Source organism: Cyanistes caeruleus, chromosome 1 (genome assembly GCF_971803275.1).
Source record: "Cyanistes caeruleus chromosome 1, bCyaCae1.hap1.1, whole genome shotgun sequence".
Lineage (NCBI taxonomy): Eukaryota > Metazoa > Chordata > Aves > Passeriformes > Paridae > Cyanistes > Cyanistes caeruleus.
Genome location: NC_141701.1, coordinates 132,985,370 through 133,009,558, shown reverse-complemented (window position 1 = coordinate 133,009,558; position 24,189 = coordinate 132,985,370). Strand labels below are relative to the sequence as shown.

At 37.5% G+C, this 24,189-nt stretch overlaps 1 protein-coding gene and 1 long non-coding RNA gene across 6 annotated transcripts in view; one reads left to right on the top strand and one right to left on the bottom strand.

The window, feature by feature from the left end:
- The window catches only part of CACNB2 (calcium voltage-gated channel auxiliary subunit beta 2), a 247,490-nt gene that overhangs the window by 153,354 nt on the left and 69,947 nt on the right, over positions 1-24,189 (bottom strand). The gene's annotated exons all lie outside the window — the stretch shown is intronic.
- LOC111924157 (uncharacterized) lies at positions 7,704-11,062 on the top strand. The gene is made up of 3 exons (XR_015278650.1): positions 7,704-8,550; positions 10,300-10,473; positions 10,783-11,062. It is a non-coding gene; the product is annotated as an uncharacterized LOC111924157 (long non-coding RNA).

Below are 24,189 nucleotides of genomic sequence, written 5' to 3'. Positions count from 1 at the left end.
GCAAGTCCAAAAGATTAAAATGTCTCCATCTTCCTCAGTTTTTACACAGTATTCCTAGGTTGCAGTATGTTCTTAGTCCTAAATGTCCACTATCCATTCTTTTGATTACCCTTCTGTTTCCCTTGGCTACCATAATTTTAAGAATAATTTTCTCATTAATGGACTAATGTTTTGAGTGAAGAATTCATAAATGCTTATGCAGTTACATGTTTAAATTTGTCATGCATCACTGGAAAAATAAACCATTTACACTTTATTCACTCTGGGCCCATTTATGCCTCTAGAAATATGAGATGTATCTGAGAATTTGGCATAAATTGCAGCCCCAGTCAGTTTTAATCTTTGCAATTCAAATGTAGGAATATTATATTATAAATTTATATTGCAAGCACCTCCAATTTTAGTAGGGGCAAAAACCTTAGGAAACTAAAAATGAAATTATAATAGAAATAACTAAACCACTGGAGTATACAGCTGACATTCCTGTATCCAGATTTTAATGTCCAAGGCCAGTACAAGTACTGCTGAGAAAAACAGGCACAACTTCCTTTTGTCCACAGATGCATCTGTAATTTCACTTTCTATTTCATCTCAGACAACATTACTTTCAAACTAACATTTCTATATTTTTCCAACACTATCCTCTGTCCCAGAAAAATTAGAAGTTTCTAAAAATTGTAAGACACTTCAAGGCAGCTCAAATCACTTGTGACTGGGTCAACTGTTAACTTTTGCTTTTTTATTAACTCTTGATAGTGGAAAAAAACGCCACGCTTTTATATCTTAAAAAGTGGAAAGCATATTCTTCTTGCCCTCCCCATTATATCTGTGAGGTTACAAAACTATATAGAAATTAGAAGCAGCAAATGTGGCAAATGCTTGGGCATGCTGTTTCACTGTATGAAGAAAAAAATGCTCTGGGAAAGTTAACTTCTCTTTATTGTATGAAGCCAGTCAACAACAACTTTCTACCTTTAACAAATCATCCTCAAGACTCTAAAATTGCTGCCTGGTAGTCACGACCTCAGCACACTGTACAGAACTCCTAAAGCTAATGACAGATTGCAATTTGGAATGCACCACTAATTTATTTTTCAGACTTGACTGCAGGCTTGAATCTCAGAGATCATGCAGGCTGAGTGGAACAGGGTTATTGTTAGGGTGCATCAGCCCCGTGCAGCCCAGACAGACTGAGCGCAATCCCAGCCATGCTCACACGGGCCGCGATGTCCCACAGACACTGCCACCCGTGCGGCTCCGCTCGCTCGGGGATGTGGCAGAACCCTGACTCACGGGAAAAATTCCAGAAATATCAAGGGAAGCAAGTCCTCTAGCTTACAGCAGACTGCTTAAAGTTCTGCATGTCCTGATAACCTTTTGGCTAATCAGATTATGAATGTAGCTCCAACCAAAATCAGCGGGAATTGCACTGATAAATAAGTATAAGAAAAAACAGAGGAAGGGATAATATGTAGCTAAGATTTCTGCCATTTCTTTCCTTGTGCTTTGAATCCCTGGAACTTTCTGCAGGACACCACTAGAGCCCCGTGCAATCAAAGGAAGGCAGTCCAGCAGCCATGGGAGCTTTCACAAAAGGTTTGCCTCTGAAGGATGAAGACAGCCCAGACCTGCCCCTATTAATAGAAAAAAAACCTGTGCTGCCAGCAGAGAGAGCCAAACGTGTCATAAGAAGTTTGCTGAGGAAGGTTGCTCTATTACTCAGGAATGCTAAGACCTGTCTCCACTAGAAACTAAGGACTTGAAAAGAACCAGAAAGAAAGTAAATTACAATGTCATTTCAGTCAATGGTTATTTGACAGAGTGAGTATTGTATCACATTAGCACGGACTAGATCAGGACAAGACAGAACCAAAACAGCAACCCACCAATTTACTGAAAAGTAACAGAATTTCATAAGCAATGTAACACACAAGATTTTGTTGTTGTTGTTTTTCACAATAATAGTGCATTTCAGATAAAAAATATCTACAGCTGCTTCAGCTGTGTCGATCTTTAAATGCCAAGAGCCATGATTTATCAAAGGATGGATATGCATCCATGGATATGCATGCAAGCCAAAGTTGAATAATCAATTAATTGTCTTCTATGCCACATACTCCTGCAATTATAGCAGGGATACACCTTTAACTACAGGGAAATACTGTTGCAGTTAGGAGCTCTCTCCACACACCTTCCATCAAACCTTAGCTTACCCTCCTTCAGTAATTTTTTTAGTTTCAGACAGGTGAGGTGTGCACCTTCAGTATTTCCTGACTTCATGCACTTTTGCAGTCTCTTCATAAGGCCAGTACTGACCTAGAGCAGAGCAATAGCAATAGCATGCCTGTGAATAGCAGATGCTTCTCTCCAAGAACTGCAGCTGAAGAGAACTCATCCAAGGGAACCTTTTGTCCTCTGTTAAAGCACATCAAATTTCATTTGTATTACCATTATCTTTCATGTTTCAGGGTAAACATGAAATCATCCTCAGATAACTTTCCTATTATTTCCAAGATTTTTCCACTGTCTTTTCCTTCAAACTACTTGTTTCATTTCCTATTTTCAAAATGACCCCAAGTCAACAAAAATAGAGCTTTTAATGCAGCCACATCCCCCTCTTTGTGTTTCTGTATTTGTTTAATCCTTCCTTTCTAATAATATCACATATCTTAAGATTCAAAGCTCTACTTTCTTTTCTGTGTCCTTTTCCTCTCTTTTTTCCCTTAGAATTTTATCCCCTGCTGTCCCTTTTTATTTGACAACATAACATTCCATTTTTTCACATTACATGATATTTCAAGCATATTTCAATATTTACATTCTATTTTTCTTCTTTTCTCATCCACTTCCTGCATCTTTGTAATACTGCATGTATCACCATGTTACTTTTTAAATACTAACGTGAGATAGAAATATCAATCCCTATTATTAGATGAGGGAATTCACCAGGAATTATAATTTAATTAATTATATAAAAGTCAGACTTTCTCCTCTGTAAACTCCACTCCTTTGAACCTGAGTGATACAAGGTGTGCAACAGAGCATTATTAAGTAAGAAGGCAGAGATAAAAGATACTGCGCAATCAAGAAGATTTATGTATTTAATACCAACACTGACAACTCAATTTAAATATTAATAAAATCTATGTATGCACTCACAAGCATCCTACTAACAGGAACACTAATGCAGCAAATTTCCTACCCACCCCAACCTGTGTTTCAGGGAAGAAGAGCTATTCTGCCAAAGAGCCACAAAGTCTTTGCTCTTTTTTTGCAGCGGGTACCACAGTCTATAACTACTGACAGCCGAGCATGGCAGGCAGCTCTACAGCTTTCAGCTAAAGAGACAGAATTTATTTTGGGTATTTGTGGCTCAATGACCTTTCTGCTCAGTAGGTTGCCTTGGCACAGAGTCAAGGTTTGCGGCCCTCCAGCAGGGCTTGTATGGTTCCAAAGGCCAGAGGATGCTTGGATAGGTAAAAATGGCTGTAGTTAGAACCCTAAAACATGGTGCTACCCTTGAAAATTACATTAGGTCACAAATATCTTTTACAGAACACTGGAAGGAGCTTACTGTGGTAATACTCTGGTTATACACTGGTATAACAGACTAGCCAGGTAGTTTACAGGAACCACAGGGGAGACATTTTTCATTAACATGCACAGAACTATATTTTGAAAATGCTACAATATTTCAAATTTCAAAGTTTCATTATTTTCAGTTCTCACAACCATCTGCTGCTTAGGTAAAAAACATAGTTTAAAGAAATACACCATGCCACATAGCTGCATTTATTGTAACCTACTGCCTTTTCCACAGGTACAGGTCCTACCTACAGTTGTCACAGAGCTCAAGGGTAGCTTTGTTACATAAAGTAACAAACAATCAAATTGCTTATGTTAGACAATGAAAATTTAATTTGTGTCAATAGGAGTCAATTTAACAAAATTATTCCATTAGGGATAATTAAATGAATTCATTTTGCAAATCAAATATGAAAAACCCCAAGGCACTAGATGACAAACAGATTTTACAGTCATCTTGTCTAGGTCAGCCTTAGTTCTTACCAGTGATTTTCAAAAATATTCACATGTGGCAGCACCAACAGCCATTAGAGAGAGAAAAATGAAAACATTCTCTACGTAATTTAAAACTAAAGTCCCCACAGCTCCTAGACCATTTAGTACCTTTAAAAAGCCAGACCCCACTCATCTTGGTTTCAACACAAAACCAAGACTGATATTCACAGAATCTATATCAAAGACATGTAGGTCTATCAAATGGTATCCAAAGCACTTTTGGGAAAGAAACAACAGCCCACTAAAAAGCTGATGACTCTTCAGAGCTCTTGACATACATTGGATATTAACTTCTAAGCCTTGCAATTTCTGATGTGAGGGTGCTTGCAGCAGTCAGGGACTGTCAGACACACTGGTGCAAAATTTTAGCAAAGGTTGCAGAAGCTGCCTGTTTTTTTATAGGCTGTAGAAAGTTTGGGTTTTCTTTTTCACAGGGGAAGGCACTCAGGCAGGCATCTTGAAGTCTTGAAGGGGAACAATAAATTATACAGGTAGCAGGCTTTTTGTAAAAAGATATACCAGCATAGCATGGTTTCTGTTCTTAAAGCATTATATGCTAAAGATACAAGGATCAAATGCCAACTTCAATTACAGAATAGCAAAGATTTAACAAACATTGATTCAGCAAAGTAGTTGCCAAAAAGTGGCCAAAATCTTGAGTTTTAAGCAGGTGAAAATTAAACTGAAATTTCAGCAGATGTCAAAGCATCTTGCTAGATTACAGCCAAAATACTTATCATGCACTTTTATCTTTGTGATTCAGCCTGGGACCCTTGTATTTTCACTGCATATGCACAAAGGTCAAGATCAAATCCCTAGACAGATAAAACTCCCAGAGTCAAAATCCAGATTTTTCCAAGAGTTGAAGTTAATCTCCACTTGTTGGGATTTAAACCAAGTGATACTCTGAGCAGGTATCTGATTCTCTAAGGTGCCCTTGTACTTCACTGTAGGATATGCCAGATTTTCAAAATATTAAAGCATTAAAAAAAACCACCCCACTCTTCTTTTTCCTTGTTTTAAGCATCCTCAGAGCAATAGGCATTTTTTTTCTCAATTAAAGTACTGGTCACAAATTATACTTATTAAAGAAGTGAAACTTTTCATCACTTAGTAGTGAACAATTTTTATATTATATTGCAAAAGACAGATCAAGTGATTAAACACACATCCCCCAAGAAAACCAAAGGGAAAGAGATGAATGCAAGGCTTACATAAAACTATCTCCATCCTTTTATAACTACTAATTTCTTTGTTTTGCTCAAACAGCTATCCAGTTAAAATCATAAATTACTAATAAAATACACTTAATTAACAATGAAGTCAGAAATCCTTACAGATAGTTTTTGCAGGTTTATTTTTGGTTTTCATTTAAAGGAAAAAATGGTACATGAAGTAGAAATAATCCCAGATGCTACAGTCGTTTGGATGCTGCATCTATTTCTTTGTACAGCACACAGTTGCAGTCATGTAATTTGTCATTTTTGCACTGGAATTTTCAAATCAGTTTATAGTTTATACATTTCACATGTGGAATTCTGGGTTTAGTGAAACAATTAAAGATCATTAATGTCTTCAATGTAGGGCTATGCTATGATGGATAAACTCTGTATCAATCACTCAGTTGAAACAATTACCAAAATTTACCATGATATGTTTTAATGACAACATAGATCTATTTCCTTTTTTTATGTAAATTGGTAATGAAAAGATGGAGAGCAAGAAAGGACTGACTTATTTTATCCTTGGTGACTATTGCACAGTGCAAAACTATGGGTAAGAGTACGTATTTCAGTCTTCTCCAACATAATCACCAGAAACAGGTATTTGAATACCTAAATATACCTTATATTTAAACAGCCAAATCTGGAGCCCATCAGAACTGCAGACATAAGAGATTTCTACTTCCAAGAAGAGATAGTCTGTAGCCCTTAGTTTATCCTTTAGTACAAAAATTAGGGGATAGAAACATCGCTCCTATGCAATCACAGCCTGCTTCATGGACACACTTACATTTCTGAGTAATCTGAAACTTAATGCATTTTCACAGGGAAGGGAAGGTGTCTGAACCTCAGAGCTGGCAATGATATTCTTTACTCCTGAACAACCCCAGCACTGTAGACAAGGTAATGCAGTTATGGGGAACACTTGGGGCAATATTTGGGACTCAGTGAGGTCACTGAAGAAGCCCTAAAGCTATCTAATGATCAATTGCCAGCATTTCCAGGACTCTGTGGAACTAGGATTTGATGATATTGTGTTTATTAGGTAGAGCAGGCTGTGCACTGATAGTGTTGTATAATCATACATGATGGGGGTGAGCAAAGGGCACTGTTAACTCAGGAATTATATTTCATGGCATACTTTATTCCCAGCAGGAATCTTAGTTTCTGATACAGAAATAATTCTTAAGTACAAAACAACAATGTGCTTTCTTAGTAAAAAAGAAGTCAACAGAAAAGACACTGAACATGGACTCCGTCATCCCACTGTGCACTGTAACTTATTACAACGTACCGAAACAGCTCCTGGGACTTTTTAAATAGTGTTGAAAGATGTGAATCATACTACATAGAAGAACACCTACAGTATCAAACCACTGAAATATAAAAACAAGGAAATTAAACTACAATTATTCATGAATCCCCTCAATATCTTTAAACCTTAATTTTTAAGTCTTAAGTCTGCATCCTGAAAGCCACAATTTTTTTCAATTGATTTAAAAGTATGTAGCACAAACCCTATACTAGCATAGATGGAAAGTATATATAACAATGAAGTTGAAAGTTTGTTATTGTTATATTTCCTAATATAGTTCCTTCAAAATATCAGTGTTCAAAATAATGTCTTTTTTCCCTTAATTCTTAGAAATATTTTAAATAATTCTGATCTTTAATGACTTATAATCTTTTTATCTACCTTACACCTCAATCTAAGTTTATACTTCCACATATATAGAGAAAAGCATATTCATATATACTTGAAAAATCCACACTTATAGAAACTTTGTTCACGCTTCTGTACTTACCCAGGACACATTTTTAGCCTTGGGTGTTTTTAGCATGGCAACATGCAAGGCTGAAACGACCAACAACAGTCCCACCAGCATGGAAAGTCAAATGGAGGGGAAGTCCAGATGCCTTGGTTACCCCAGGATGTAGAGTTCCTTGGCCTGGCTGACACAGGCACACTGAGCATGTGGTCAGGTAACAATAAAAAAAGTCATTTTTCTTCCCGATGTACAATCCAATCAAACTGAGACACATCTGTCTTCAGCAGCAGCTGGCTGTATTTCTGCATATCCATGAAATCCAAAGTTGGCTCTTTGAAAAGTTAAAACCAAAAGTCAAAGGGACTTACTCTCACAGACACTTCACCTGCCCAGTGAGAAAATGCAGAGTCCAGTTATCCTCCAAGCTTCCAGCCAAGCACTGATCTCACAGGAGAATGAAGCACTGGGAGCCACTCGCCTTCAGAGGATGTCAAAGACACACACAGTTGTGTCTGCACTGTTTAACCGCTGCTTTGCCTGACTACCCCAGGATCCTTAGAGTAATAAAGAGCATTGTGATCTCGATGTCAGTAAATAATGCATGCCAACAGCTCAGGCAGGTACCTGTTGCACTGCCTGTGCCCGTGGCGTGGTGGCTGCCACTCCAGCCCCGCAGAGGGCACCTGTTCTCAGCACCCTCCCGCAGCGCTGGGCTCCCCGCCGGCACGGACACGCGTCCCAGAGCAGCAAGCAAAGGCTGAAAATCACTGTTTCTGCTCGTTTCTCTTTGTTCCTCTGCCCTTCTGTCCTTTTACTTTTACCTCCTGTCAATCTAGATTACCAGTGCAGATCCAGGCTAAATTTTGCAACTATCAGTAGTGATTAGAGTGAGTTGATTGAAATCGGATTATACAGGAAGACCTCTGCTTCCTCACTCAGCACACGGGCCAGTACCATTTGCAAAATACTTATGCTTCACTGCACAGCATGAGAGCATTTGGAGCAGTCCATTAAAAGAGAAACAGCACAGTGGAAACAAGCCAGACTGCACTGTCTTTATAAACAAGAGCAAAGGGATCCTGTTTTCAGTAGACACATGAATTTACAGGGGAGTGTTTGAGACCATTTTCAAATGGAAGAGTTTGTTGGAGTCTCACAGATTCACCACAAAGCAGCCAAGAGTGGCACTATGTACCTGAAGCGCTCTGTGTACCTGCTTGCTACTGCTCAGATGTGGATCCAGTCCAAGTGTACCTCTGTGACATCTGAGCACTGAACTTGTGAGGAGCATCATCCTTCCCTGGGATAACATCTGCAAATCCTACTGGCAGCATCTACACAATGCAACAAAAGCACTTAATTCAAATGTGCTTTTTCTGAAGTGTATCATTAAATGTACAAGGAAAGTGACCTACCTGAACCATATTCAAATACATATCTATTAATTTAGATATGAATATGAGCTATAAGGCAAAAAGGTACTGTACCATCCTAAAATAGTGATATTTTTTCTTGAAAAGAAGAAAATACACAAAACAGAAAAGATTGTGACATAGAACAAAGGAACAATCTGATAAAAAACACTTTAAAAATGTACAAAATTAAGTCCAACTGACAGACACTGTGAATGCAACAGACAGATGCAGTCTGCATGACAACATACTATTTTTCTAGGACTTCCTAAATAATACCTTAATATTATTAATCTACTCATGATACAGACCTAGATTATGCTTCAAGCATCATCTGTCACTTTACACTGATTATTTAATGTATTTGCATAAATGCAATGGGTTTATGTTTGCAAGAATTCAATTTGTGGATGGTCCATGATTTGTTTATGGGTATTAAAATAATATTAAGATCTTTTCCAAGGTGGCAAAATAAACTTCTTAATTTGTTAAAAGAAGCTCCAGAAACTGCTTATGTGACTGAGACAGAGATAAACTGTGTGTATTTCCCACTGGAAATAACTATCTGATTTTTAAATAATTACAGTATTCTGCTTATTTCTAGTCCACATTGTAGGTAATCAGAAGCTAAGTCTGGTACACCCTGCATTGCAAATACTAGAAAGAAGGTTTATATGCACACAGTGTTTAATTAGATCTCCCTCTTTTTCATAAGTCTACTCAGTCTCATGGAGCTGAAGCACTATCTGTAGTTTCAAATGATTGGGACTCAAAAGTGGATGATTGTCTTCAATAAGTGCACTGAGATTCAAACTCTAGTAGCTGGACAGGTGGAATACAAAGGTACATAACTGGATATAAATCCAGCAGTGTGGAAACTTCATGCGGTGAAAAATTCTCAATGAGATGTTAAGCAGTTATTAGAAACAGTTCTGTTTCAAATACATTATGTCTAGACATATTAAAGAAAATGTTTCACAGAGAAATGACTTTATTCCATTCTGAAAGTTAAAGAATGTAAGTCTAGAGTCTGTTACATTAGCAGTACACAACAAAAGCATCCTACAGTATTGTCACTGGTGTAGAATAGATTAGATCAGATCTGCCCCTATATACTGTGACAATAAATATACACTTGGTCCTGTACAGACAAGATGAAAAACAGCTGGCATTTGAGCTTTCTCCTTCTTAATATTAACTCAGTTCACAGAATTTTAGAGCAGCAGCTGCGTATGGCTTGCCAGACGTGCTCAAATAAAATGAGCTAAATTTATTCCCTCACACAGAAGGATTTTGAAATATTGAATTTTACTTTAGGCATCTAGGTTATTTCCAATGGCATACATAAAAAAAATCCTATTGCTAAAATATAATGAAATAAAAGACAATAAATGTTGAAAATTTAGATGCTAACAAGACTGGAAAGTTCAAAAATTAACCCTGTTCTAAGTACAACCTATGGTGCAATCTTTAATTCCAGAGGACACAAATCTCATTGTAGAAAACAGAAGGTGCTCATAAGAGGAACAATGATGAACAATAAACCTAAAATGACAAAAATATTCTGCACTATGCATCCTCTCCTTTCTGATGTGGCACTTCTCCTACAGCCACTGCAACATCCTATAGTTTTTCTGTCGGTAATGAGCACATTTTCAGAAGATGCTTGTGAGGGAAGCTGCTGCTGTTATTCTCATTTGATAGCTGGAATATGTATTCCAGATGAGTCCATTAGTTAATGAGGAATCTAGTCTGAGAGGATTCTGGTCTGATCCTTTCAAGAATTTAACATTCTCTAATGCTTTCTGTATTTAGAGCACACTTGTGGACTTTGCATTGCATACTCAGCAGTTCTGCAAACGAATCATCACTTCAATTTTGAGATCACAGTCCTGTTTTCAGCTGGGTATTCCCAAATGATGATACACAAGACACTTAGACTAGAGAATGTCTGATTTAAGCAAAATGTTCAGCCTTGCCAAAAGCAAAGTAAGCACCAAATCTATTTCCATTTTACTGATAAAACTATCCTCTCTCTTTCTGCCCTACATTTGCTAGCTTTGCCTTCAGAAAGAAAGTGATATCTCACATCAAGAACATTGATTGTTTGTTTATTTTTCCCTGAGTATCATCTATCCAGTGATGAATACTGCCATAATCTAAGAAAAAGAGATTTTGGTTCTTGGTCTTTAAATAAAACAATACAACATATACACAGAGTTCTAGGATGTTTTAGTTTTCCAATAACTGACTTCTAATCTCAATGCTTTCTAATGCCAGATTTTCATTTTTTTACAGGTTTTAATAAAAATTCCAGCACTATCACCACCAGAATAGAAACCATATGAATGTATGCATTGATTTTAATTGCAACAAGCTTCACAGCCACTATCCTCAGTTCAGAACCGTGGCTGAAAGAGACGCGTGCTACCTGAATCATTCATTTTGTCTCTTCAGAATAAGCAAATGCTGGAATTACTGTGTCTTCTCTCCAGATATAAAACAGAAATAAGACTGTGACCTTGCAAAAAAATGCTGCCAATTTGCTCATTAAAGTTTTGAAGCAATTAGAACATTACAGGACTGCACTGTTTAATGAAGATCATTAAAGAAAAGCCTTTGCATACACAACACACTGTGACATGGGCTGCCAAACCGTAATTGCTATTCTTTACCCAGAGAAATAAATGGCCCAGCTGCAGAAAGGATGAGACCTTTTGGTGGTCAGTCTTCAGCTTACTGATGGTGGAAAGATACTGCAGCTTTAACAGCAGCTCTCCAGCTGCTGTCCCCGACAGCTCCGCATCCCAGTGGTCATCTCCTCCCTGCCACCAAGGGACTCCTGGCTGCACAGCCCAGTCACTGAGGGTCCCTCCAAGGATCCCTCAGGCTCCCAGCCTCCTGCCCCTTCCCTGAGCCCCAGCCAGCACTGCTATCACCACCCAGCCTGGCCAGCCAAACAAAGGACAGCAGCAAACCAACCCCAGGCTCAAGGCAGATCCCCACAGCCAAATCATATTCGTAGCCAGTGGTTCTCGAAGGATCAACTTGTTTCCTCTAATCTCATTCAAAATAAAAATCTTCTGGAATATATAGGCCATGGGAGTAGAAAACCTCCAAGTTGCACAGTTCAGAGTCAATGTGCCTGGGGTGAATGGAGGAGTCAGGCAGTAAAGCAAGAAGGCTGCTGCCCAGCTGCTACAGCCCAGCAGAGAGGGAAGAATATGGGATGGATTTACAGAGAGCCCCTAACTGCAAAGCTGTAAAACGAACCAAAATTCAGATAAGTCAAAGTTTGATTCAAAAATAATTCTTCAACATTTGTCATAGTCTATAATCACCATTCATATTTTCAAAGTATATTATCTGAGATACTGCAGCTGACTCAGAGACAATGTTCCTCAGAACAGGATAATATTCTATGGATATTAATAGTGTACAGTATCTGTTCCTGTAGCTAGTTTCTAAGGTTGGCAGGATAAGAATTCCTTCCCATATCTGTCCTATGAAGCAGTATAAAAAAACCAAAGTTTTCTAATAATGCAGGAAAGTGTAAAAAAAGTGGTTCACCACAAGAAATGGAAAACAAAAAATACCTGATTTTTACTGGTTTCTGCATCATGATTTAGACGTAAATGAAAAAATGACATTAGATATTTATAAGTAGAAAATTAAGTACATGCTTACGGCAAAGGAAAGCTTAAAGAGTATGTAAATGCAGCATTTCAGTGGTATTTCAGGTCACTGTATATAAATAATAATGGAAGTATTAAAAATAAAGAACTGAAACTTAAGAACTGGTGAGTGTCATATATAAATTGTATTCAAAATCACTAAGAAAAATAATCAAAAGAAACTATCAGTAATCAATGGCAAGGCAAGGTAAATCAAACCTTTTTGTAAAAGAACACGTTAAGAAAGGTATCAAATAAGTAGCATATTAATTCTAATAATGCATCTATGAAACAAAATTCCTCTCAATTCCTTTGTGAACAAAAGGAATTCTTGTAGCTCTCTTTTTAAAATGTATTAATTGTTCCTATACCTGAGAAGTTTTGTACAATTCTTATATAAGAAAATCAAAAGTACTGCAAGTGCACCATGGAACCTACTACCCCAACCTATTTGTATGTATCTCTCTGCCAAATATATATTCATTAAATAAATGCTTTTTAATGTAATTATTTGAAAAGCTGTGTAACATCCTTTACTACGAGTTACTGACATGACTTGAATATTTTCTTTTTTATTTTTCTGTTCTTTGTCTTATGACCACTCAAACAGAATATACACAGAGACAAAAGAAAAAAAATGGAGCTGATTCATTTGAAATATTTTATACAACAAAACAGCAAAAACATTGTACACAAACAAGCAAAGCCATGAAATGTATAGCAGTGCTTGGGGAAACAAAAATTTGTTTTACCTCTTTATTTACTTCTAACCCTAATTAAATACACTGGCAGATGATTCTGTTTTCCTGTGGCCATCAACTGAAAAATGTCATGGACTGAAAAGCCAAATACTATAGACTATAGCAATAACAGAGTTTTTTAGATGTTATTAGACATCATCATCAAGCATTTCAAGCTCAAATTGATAAAAACAATGGAGGTTAGAAGAGTGATATTCAAAATCACTACCAGGACTGTGGAAACCTTTCAGAGAGACAGTTTCATTTTAAGCTCTCACAATTTTGTCTTTTAATCAATGAAACCATCAGTGAAAAGCCAGTTCAAATCAGAGTCTGTCCTACTATGTCACATCAGGGACAAGCAACATACTGCAAAGCACTTATTTCAAAACAAAAATGCTCTCAAAAATGCTATTAAAAGAAAACATTGCCATATTTGAAGACCACGCATCAAGAAATATCCTGGCTTATAGAGCCTTTTTTTAATCTCTTCTCATGCCTATTTGTATTTCCTATAGGCAAAATGGTATGATGGATCTGTACCTCTGCTTCTCATGTTATAGCACATATGCAGGGAAGACAGCAAGAGTGGTCAGAGCAGCCAGTCCAGGACAGATCAAGGGAAAACACTTGGCTCTGGCTTAGAGTACCCTTGTAGTTAAAGTCAAAGAGACATTCTGGGGAGAAAAGGCAAAAGAGGGGAGAAAGAAAAGGTAATTAAATAAGGTTCAGCTTGGCCAGGTAATATTTATGTATTATATACACAGATTATCCTCCTGGGCTGCCCAACACAATCCAATATAATCAAGAGTAGTGTACTGGAAAAAGGCCACAAATTACATCATCCTTCATGCACCAAATTAAATGTTCCAGCAGCAGAGCAGGCTCAGGAGCACATCTCGGGCATTGAGGGATCAAAGAGATCAGCACATGGCACATTGATGGGCAGCAATTTATGGTTAACAGGAGTGTCCTGTTGTCAGCAGTGCCAGAGGAGACCCAGTGGGACAGACCACTCTGCAAACCCAATAGAGCTTATGTGAAGGAAAAATGGGAGAGATTCTTATAAAGCCCATAACCTGCCAGAAACATCTGTATCTCAACATGATTCACAATATGTAACACTGAGGCTGCAATCTATCTTCAATTTAAGCTGGTGAAGAGAATTTAAGCATTGCTCCAGCCTCCTCCTTCTCCTCCTCAGGAGCAGGCAGAAGGAGGCAGGAAGAGGCAGGCTGGAGGTAGGAAGAGGCAGGAAGATGCAGGAGGAGGGAGCTGAAGCAGCACAGCAGAAACAGCTTCTCCTGGGGTCTCTGTTCTCCTTCACAGCAAAGTGCAGCCACTGACAAAGTCTTGAAACTTCACTTTCACTAAATGTGTGAAGGCAGATATTCCCACTGATCTCTGAGACTTTAGGGCATTTGGAGAATAGGTCTACCTAGCACAGCAGCAGCCCACATGTTCCCATGTATTCTTCCAGATACAGGGCTGGCACAGACCTCCTGCCTCAACAAGCTGAAACCAGAGCAGGAGAACAAGCCTTGGTGGCTGAAAACAGTACTGATCATACCTTCTCCAGGTTCTTGGACTTTGCATCTGGTAAGACTCCATTACAATTCCATCAAATACGCCTTAAATTAATCCAGCTCACTTCACCTAAGCAACAGACTTTACCCTACTGACACATTTTGTTTTCTCATCCAGTTCTTACTGGGAAATGCAAACAATTCCCTAGCCCAGAACAAATGAATTTCTCACAATAAATTTTTCCTTGGCCCTAATGGTCACTGTCTCTGTCCAGCCCTTCAGCTTGGACAAGCTGGTCTGTAATGTCATGATAACAACACCACACTGCACCACTCCATTTGCGAAACACTCCGAGTTCTGAAGTTCAGACTGAAAAAGGTAACCTATTGAAATCACAGCAAGAGCTTTGCATTTACCTCAATAATTTAGTAACTTATATCCACAGAATCATAGAATTTTTTGGTTTGAAAAGGACTTAGAAGATTTTTCAATTCCAAGCCCCCTGCCATGGGCAGTATGCCATTCACTAGATCAGGTTGCTCAGAGCTCCATCCAACTTGGCCTTGAACAATTCCAGGGAAGGGACATCCACAAATTCTCTAGGCAAAATAAATTATTATATTAAGAACTGTTAACGTAATTAACGTATTAAATTAGTATTAAATCAGTGAATGAGATTGCATTAATTTATTAAAAAAAATAAATAAAAAAATACACCTTCTAGGCCAGAAATCCATATGTTATGTGATAGCAAAGTCACAAACACCTTCATACTTGGAGTGCACCCCAGGGACTAGTCACACACACACAAAAAAAAAAGAATACAAGCTCTAAAGAAACTACTGACACCACAAGTTTTATTTTGTGTTCTAATTCGTCCCTTTTTAGCATGCTTTAAATTTACAGCATGAAAGTACAGAAACTAAACAGAACCCACAGGCACATACACATGTGATCATCAGCAAATTGCTTTGGGTCTCACTGATTTTGGCAGTTTTACAAATTTTTTATTTCCAGCTGGTTGAACTGTTCTTGAACAACTTTTCTGTTTTACTGCAGTAGTCACATGTTGGGGTCAGAGGCACAGGAAATAGGACCTTACTTGTGGTGCCTGGCTCTGACACCCAAGAGAGCACTGAGTTTAGCATAAAACCATGGAGATGCTTTTAAAGTCAAACAAAGAAACTAAAAATGTGAGTGTGCAAGTTAGGTAGAGTTCTCTTAAGTCACTGAGTGAGAAAGTTAGAGTTTAGGGTTTAAGCTATATTAATGAATAAGAGACAACATAGAGGATTTAGTGCACTGTTCCTTTCTCCTTCTTCATCGTCTTCTTCTAAGGTTTTTTGGGTAATAATGAGTGATTGGATAAAGAATTCTGCAGTGCACCACACAGGTGTCAGGTCATTGGGTCATTAAGAAAAATAATTTACTTGGCATTTAATTATTGGGCAAATAGACACATAAAAGACCTTGGAGGGAGTCTTTGTTCTCCATTTTGCACCTCTCTATCTTAGTGTATGTAGCCCCTTGTACTCTGTATATATTTAATATAGATAAGGAAAGAATAAACAACCAAGCCCAAACACAACAGAACAGTCTCTCTCTCATCAGTCTCGGTCCTGGGAAAAAATATCCCAACCACTAGTGTCACCACAACAGTCATAAACCCCTTTTCTGCCTCATCTACCATCCATGTACTCTGAATACATTTATTTTTTCTACAATTTATATGACTTCCCTAATGCCAAACTGCTACACTGTTCCTTTTGTATTTTTTAAGAAAAATATTTTTTTCTGCCTATAATCATGCCATTTCTCTAAAAGTACAGAAAGTATTTCTGTTCAGTGTTCCTGAGACACAGCCCCACAATAACAACTGGTACTGTGAACAAAGCTTTGCACAAGAAGACAGAGATTTTTCCTTTGAATCCAGCCAGAGCTCTGCCACGAGTGACTGCAGAGAGTTCACTGAACAAAAACCACCTCTGTGATCTCTGCCTGTACCACAGGTAAACATCACTATTTCTGGAAAGAGTTTTTATCTTCTCTGCTCTGTCTCATTTTTATTTCTCCTTTTGAAGAAAAAGTTATTTTGATTCATGTCTGAGGTTTATTTCAGTCTACAGTGCTTTGGCACTTTTCTTCAAAATTCACAAGGATCACTTTATCCAGCTTAGAAACATAACTAAGAATGGGGTCAACTCTTTAAGTTTGAGTACTAGCATGCAAACATGATGACACGATGTCTTATCCCTTTGAATCCAAAGCTATTACAAAAATAACTATAAAATAAAAGAATAATATTTGGCATAACCACCACATTTTCAAATGCACACCTGGAGGAAGGGTCCCCTGCATGAAGTCTTGTGTCTGCAGCTGGCAGGATCTTGGCAATGGCAGGGCTGAGCCAGGTCACTGGATTTGAGACCAGAAGAGATTTGCTGTGCAACTCTCCCGCTTTCCTAAGAAGCCTTTGTAATTAATTTTGGGGCTGGGGCTTTGTGTGCATGTGATAGGTGTTTTTTTTTTATTCTTTTTTGTTTGTTAAACCTTTTTAATTTTTCAAAAATCCTGCTACATATGGATGGGAAGATGTATCATCTTAGATCACAGCAAGGGAAACCATTTTAAAATGTTGTCTTGGCAAGCTCACTGGAGACCCATTTAAAAACTTCTGTCTCAGTTCCTCCACCAGTGACTGGGACACACAGACTCATGTGATCCTAGGACATCCTTTTCCAGAGCAAACCTTGTTACCATTGGTCACCATGGACACACGCTGAACAAACAGAATATTTCATAAAGACAGAGTGAATGAGTTGTTTGACTCACAACAGAATTGGATGAAGTATGCTATTATCCAGAAACTTTCCAACCCTTGACACAAGTCCATTTACAATTAAAACAAAAAGAAAAATATTTCCTTAAACCAGAGACCTTAGAGCAGCCAAGGGTGAAATTTTTTATGAAGACAAAGGTAAGGAAGCTGAATCTTTCCTTTCCACAGATGTTGCTGTGTTTCTGTTCCATTTGCCATCTTCCTGCATATCTTTACCCCCAGGGTACAACTCCTACTGAGTACCTGTTCTTGGTGAAGCACTTAGCATTTTATAATTAACCTGATCATTGAGTTCTCCCTCAACATTTGTCACTGAGACTTAATTTGTTTCCTCATAATGTACAGAACTCTGTGGTTAGTCTTCCTCTCAAAACAAATCCTGTTTTGTTTCCTCCGAGACGCAAATATTTCCTTCTTAGACAAGATATTATTTCATGGCCTTGCCTGGTTTAACGCACACTTCTTTGCCTCAGTCAGGATAAGATTTCTTTCATCTCTCCTGCCTTTCAGTGACTTGCTGCACCTGATACACTCTCCTAAGGTATATGTTGTAATTCATATGCAACCTACACAAATATGCTAATCCTTGTAGAGAAAGACTTTTACTAAAATGAAAATAGATTAATAAATAATGGCACAGTGACAATTCAAAAGATAAATATGACAATACTTTAACAATTACCAGCAATCATTAGACAATATAGGTTAATTAAAATTTGCAAAAATTCTGTTGTCAATTTTACTTGAATTATGGTACTGTGGTTTCATACACATGCAAATATGTATCTTTAATAAAATCAAACATACATATTTAATGAAATGTGTGCAGTAGTTCATAACAATATTAACCATTTCCTCCACAGAAGAAAGTGCCATGAGGATGACACCTCTTCACCTACTTCTTCTATACACATGGCAAACCTCCTCCAGGTCTGATGACTTCTCTGTGACATCCTCTCTAAATTTCTCTTTATCATGTCTAATTCTTTCAGTTCAAGTAGCTTATTCCATAGGAACATGATCGAAATTAATCTGATTTCTAACCTCTCAATTAGATTTTTGCCCCTAAGTACTTAAAGACTTGCATGACTAAGCCTTTCTTTCCTTAGCTGCTGCGGAGCAAGAACCAACATCTTATATTTTTTACTGATTCTGGTTGTATATAGCATATTGTATATGCATATACTGTATATGTTGTATATTCAGCACACTTTCATTATTCCATGAGAAAAAATAAAATAAAATCGTTAAATAAACTGTATTACAACCTTTTTTTCTTCTCCCTTGGACAACCTTTTACTATGTTTGATTCTGACCAGGCAGATAATTAATCCAACTAGTTTATCTTCTAAATCTTTTGCATGGCCTGCAGTGACACAGGCCTTAAAAAAAGTTCTGCTCTTAGAAATAGTAAACTATCCAGTGTAGGTAAAATCTGTGGCTCACAATTCAAAGAAAACAATAGTAAGAGTATATTATGTAATACATGTAGCTCACATTAACAACTAGAAAAACAAGAGGTAAGCAGAATATTTTTAAATCAGGTAAAAGCAGAGGTACCTTAGAAAAGTTGTATTCACAATTTACTAAAATAACTCATGATCAGAAAATATGGGAAAAGTGTTAGTAAAGAATAAGAAAGATATTTTGACTGGGATAGTTTCTGGAAGTAACAAATGAAAATAGAGAAGCAATAAATGAAGCAAGATGTTTCTACTGAAAAAAGAGGTATCAATGTCTACTATAGTCAACCAAGTTCTCTGTACAAACCCATAAGCAGAAAAGATTGTAAAATGTGAAGATTGGAAATATTATTGCTGGCAGTCTGGTTATAAACTCTGAAAAAGCCTTTACAGAGATGATGGACAAGATGAAGCATTTCACCAGCTCTAGAATAAATAGGTCATTATTCCCATAAAGATAGTAACTTTTATTACTGTGTAACAGATCAAATGTGCAAACACTACCTTCAAAATATTTATTTCCTGAAGCAACACAAACTGCAGGAGCATTCCTTCTCTTGCATCATGCTCTAATGCCACATAAATTGCTTCACGTGCACACATGAACATAGAGTCATGATTACAAATTCACACTACAATAGATTCTTCAGCTTTTACACAAATAGTATTTCATCCAAGTGAAGCAGCAGAGTGGTTCCATCTAGAGGAAGAGTGTGTAAAAACTACTCATCCCCGATGACTGGCTATTTTTAAACAGAGTAAGCATAAACCAAACAGCACACTCAGTATAAAGGCCCTGCTACCTGCTACCATAGCTCCATGAATACTCTGTTTCTTACACAAGAGTGTACTGCATGCTTGGTTAACTGAACAGAAATTATAATGTTGTAAGCATCAGAATTATTGACATCTATAATCTGGACAATCTGCTTTTATTGATGATGCAACTCAGTATTTGTGGTCTGTGAGTGCACATTGCTGGGTCATGTGGAGCTTCTCATCTACAAACACTTTCTCCTCAGGTCCAAGGACACCAAGTCCTTCTCCTCAAGGCTGCTCTCATTCTACTCAGAATAATCTCTATCCAGCCTTTACCTGTTCTTGGGATCACTCTGATCCAGGTGCAGGACCTTGTACTTGGTGTTAATGAAATTCATGATGTTGGCACAGGCTCCCCTGTCAGGTGGAACAAGATGCCTGGGGATGTCATTCCTTTCCTCCAGTGTGTGAAATGCACCACACAGCTTGTTGATGTCAGCCAGCTTGCTGAGGGAGATCTTTATCCCTCCATCATTATTGCTGACAAAGATGTTCAACAGCACCAGTCCCAAAACCAACCCCTTGAGAATTTCACTTGTCATTGGTCTCCACTTGGGCATTGACCCACTGACCACAATTCTTTGAGTGCAACCATCCAGCCAATTCCGTATGTGCTGGGTTATCCATGTGTCAGATCTGAGTCTCCCCAGTTTAGAGACCAAGACGCTGTGCTGGACAGTGTCAAATGCCTTCCACAAATCCAGGTAGATTCACAGAATATTCTGCATTGGAAGGGACCCACAAGGATCACTGAGTACAGCTCTGAGTGAATGGCCTGTACAGGGCCTGAACCCACAACCTTGGTGTTATTAGCACCATGCTCTGACCAATTTGCCTCATCCACCAGTGCTGTAATCAAGCTGTAGAAATACACCAAAGCCATTGTTTATCCTTAGTAAAGCCATGTTAGCTGTCACCAATCATATATTTATTTTCCTTGTTCCACAACACATAGAATTATGTTTCCCCTTTTCCAGTCTGTGGGAACTTCACTGGACTGCCATGACTTCTCACATATGATTGATCCTGGCTTGGCCACTTCACCTGGAAGTTCTTGCAGGATCCACAGATGCATTTCCTCTGGTCCTGTGGACTTGCACACCTTCAGATACCTTAGATGGCCTCAAACGTAATCTGCTACAGTCAGGCAGTTCTGCATTTTCCCAGTCTCTGCCTTTGCCTTCTGTGACTTAGCTGGTGTGGCTGGAACATTTTTCAATGAAGACTAAGGCAAAAAAGTCATTTCCTTCATGTCCCAAGTAGCCAGGTCTCCTGTTTCTGTCTGGAGATGTCCTACGTTTTCCCCTGTTTTTTTTTTTTTTATCATCAATACCCCTTTTCTTGTTACCGTTGACATCTTTGAGCATATTTAATTCCATCAGAGCTTTGTTCAGAAAATTTTTCTGTATTTCTTCAACATTCCTGATGGAAAGGGGATGTTTAATCACAACAGAACAATTACAAAACATTTTCCAGAAGTGTTTCTACTCAGAGTAGCATTCTTGCTATGTTCAGCACTTCATAAATCTCTTTTTCATTCAAACCTAAAAATGTTCTTTTATTTTCCTCTCATTTCCATATTACTAAGCTACTAATTTTGTAACTTTGGTATAGTATAAAGATAGTAAGAAAGACATTAAGCATGGCATTCTTCCATAGAGAATTCAGGGGACTCAATTAGTATTGTAAGACAGCCAGTTAATTTTTCATGACTTCACACTCATAAAATTGTTATGGAATGCCAACTCATCAGAAAATGCATTAAAATTGCCAAGAATACTTGAATTTTTCCTCCAACAGTGAAGTCAGTCAGTATTGTACTCAAAGACACTGTATTCAAGAAAATCAGAAAGAAAAAGTAACTGCTGAAAGGAAAAAAATGTATTCAAGAAGGAACAAAAGAACCAAACCAACAAAACACTATGATCAAAAGAGAACAACATTTTACCAAATGAGGATGGCAAAGTTCACTGTGTATGAAGTGGGAGAAAAGGCAAAGGAGAAAAAGCTGGAAAGAAATTAAGCATGAAAATGAGTTCCATTTTACTTCAATCTCTTAACAATCTCTTAAGCTAGTTTTAAGTGTTAATTTTTAACAAATATTTTAACAAGTTTCAGAAAAAATATTATCCTTCTGCACACATACTTATGCAGCAGGATTCTCCTGAAGTTTTATGGAAATGAAGTGCCCCAGATCTCTACCCATATGATTTTTTCACAGCCACAGGATGAATCACTGGTGGTTTGGGATATAGAGGTTACAAACCACAATTCCCACTTACTAACTCAAATAGACTAATCAAAGACCATCCAGTGACTGAAGTATACAGCTTGTTGAAAGCTTCCAGCTTATTTTCAGTAGTATCTCACAGGTTTCAGGAAATACAAAGCCTTTTTAAAAACACCTTGTCCAAACAGAGCTTCAGAAAACCCTAACATTAAAATACACATAACATTCAAGCCAAGGGTGATACTGATGGAGGAAAAGGAGTTTACAATGGAAGGCAGTTGGTTTCACATATCTGAGCTCTTTTTGCCAGAAACAGTGCAAATAATGTCACTACTTTGGTATACCCAAATTACCAAGGAATAACAAAATAATGCTCCATTTAAGCAACAGTGAAACAGTGATAGAATTACCAAAGGAAATATGAGCTCAGCCTTAAGAGATGAGGTAGTAAAAAATAACTAAAATGGGGTTCTCTAATTCTTTACTTCAGTATAAAATTAAAATTTTGATACTACTGCTGCCTTGAAATTTTACATATTTTAAATCTATTGCTCAAGCAGTTACATTAAACACGGACTGAAAAAGGAATGACAGTGGGCCCTTATTGCAGATATTGTCACAGTATTTTATCCACCAGCCATATTGTTATATAATTTTACTTCAGAATGCACAATGAGCTGCAAATGTCCCATTTAATTCTCCTAAATGTAAGATTCTTTCTCAAAAGAAGCCCCTTTTGCCAGTTAATTAAATTCTAAGGTTGCACCTAAGAAATGCAGCAAGAAGAATTTTACATAAGGGAGACAAGAAAACAGAGGTTTTGTAGTCCAAAATCTATGCTATAAAATCTTTTTAATGGAGCCACAGAGTCCAAAAAAACCTATGGCCACTTAATGATGTTAAAGGAAAAACAATTGGAACAAATGTGTGATGTTTCACTTGAAAGGACTGGAACTGCAATCAAAAGAGTTTAGCATCGATACTACTCCCCAGCATAATGAAGACAGGTTATTAGACAGATGTTGGAGTGTAAATGCAGATAAAGAGAATTTATTACTTTTAATTTCGGCAGTGCAAAGTTTGTTAGTCCTGGTTTGGCTGATACACAATGGCTAAAAGAGTCTTGGTTCAAATCACTTTCCCTTTAAATAATGCCACATTGGTTTATTCCACTTCATTTACTGACTGTCTTCTCCCCATACTACCAAAACAAAAAATTAAAATTAGGGTATAGAAAAAATGCAAAAGGACTTCCTGGAGACAACTTAAATATAGAAAACATCCCCCAAATCCATAGATTGTTTCTTCCTAACAGCACTGAGGTGCCCAGTACTGAGGGCAGTGCAGTCACTTAAAGGACTTTTCCCTTTTCCAGCCAGCTCCCTTAATATAACTTTTTTATGCTAGAATAATTCCTTAAATATCTTCATCAGTACACCACAACTTGTTTATACTTTCCTTCCTCCTCCTCAGCATGTGCTTTTCTGCCAACAATACACAAAGAAGAGAATCATGGATGTAAATTCTGATAACAGCTCATCCACAGCTGACTTAGACTGCAACTTCTCCTTGTGTCCTTGTGAACAGCTCCAACTTCTACTAAAACTGACAAAAGCAGCAATGAAGAAAAGAGAGGTAGATACTAGATGAGAGATGATGGCACAGGAGTATTAGGAGGGTCACAGACATGGCCCTGGCAGCTGCCATCCTGGGCTGAGACTAATGTCAACAGAAGCAAAATCAGTTTTCAAATGCAAAGCAAGAATTCTGCAGGTCAAAACAAAAAGCATGATGGAGAAGAGTATAAAAAGTAACTCTGCCTAATAAAAAAAAAAGTAAATAAATCAGCAATGGAGAAAGGGAGGTGGCAAGAAAAAGGAACAAAGAAAAGGACAGCATCTGCTATGATAAAGAATGATCTGGTGAGAAACATTATTAAATGATAGAAAAGATTACGGTCTCAAAAGGAACAGGAAAAAAAAAAAACCCTAGCACAAATCTAACAACACCAAAAAGAGAATCTTCCCTCAAGAGGTCTGAAATATCCTCCAGACATAGGCACAAAAAGCCTGACGTCTGGAGCCCACTCACTGCTGCAGGCAGAAAGCTCTCCAATTGCAGTCCCCACCATTAGAAAGGAAGCATCTTGAAACAAAACCATACCCAAGTCCTTTAATTACATTAAACTAAAACACAGAGTACAAGCCATACCATAAATTTCACTACTAATGTTCAAATAAAATTTATATTGTTTTGGAATGCATTTTTAAAGTTTCTTTTTTCTTTTTTATATCAAATTATAATAGTCTTTTATTAAGATTAGAGCCAGAGTAATGAATATTTGCCTTCTAAACATCATCTCGATGCTTTATCAAATTAGTTATATCTCTGAGAAAAATATTTAAAACGTCAG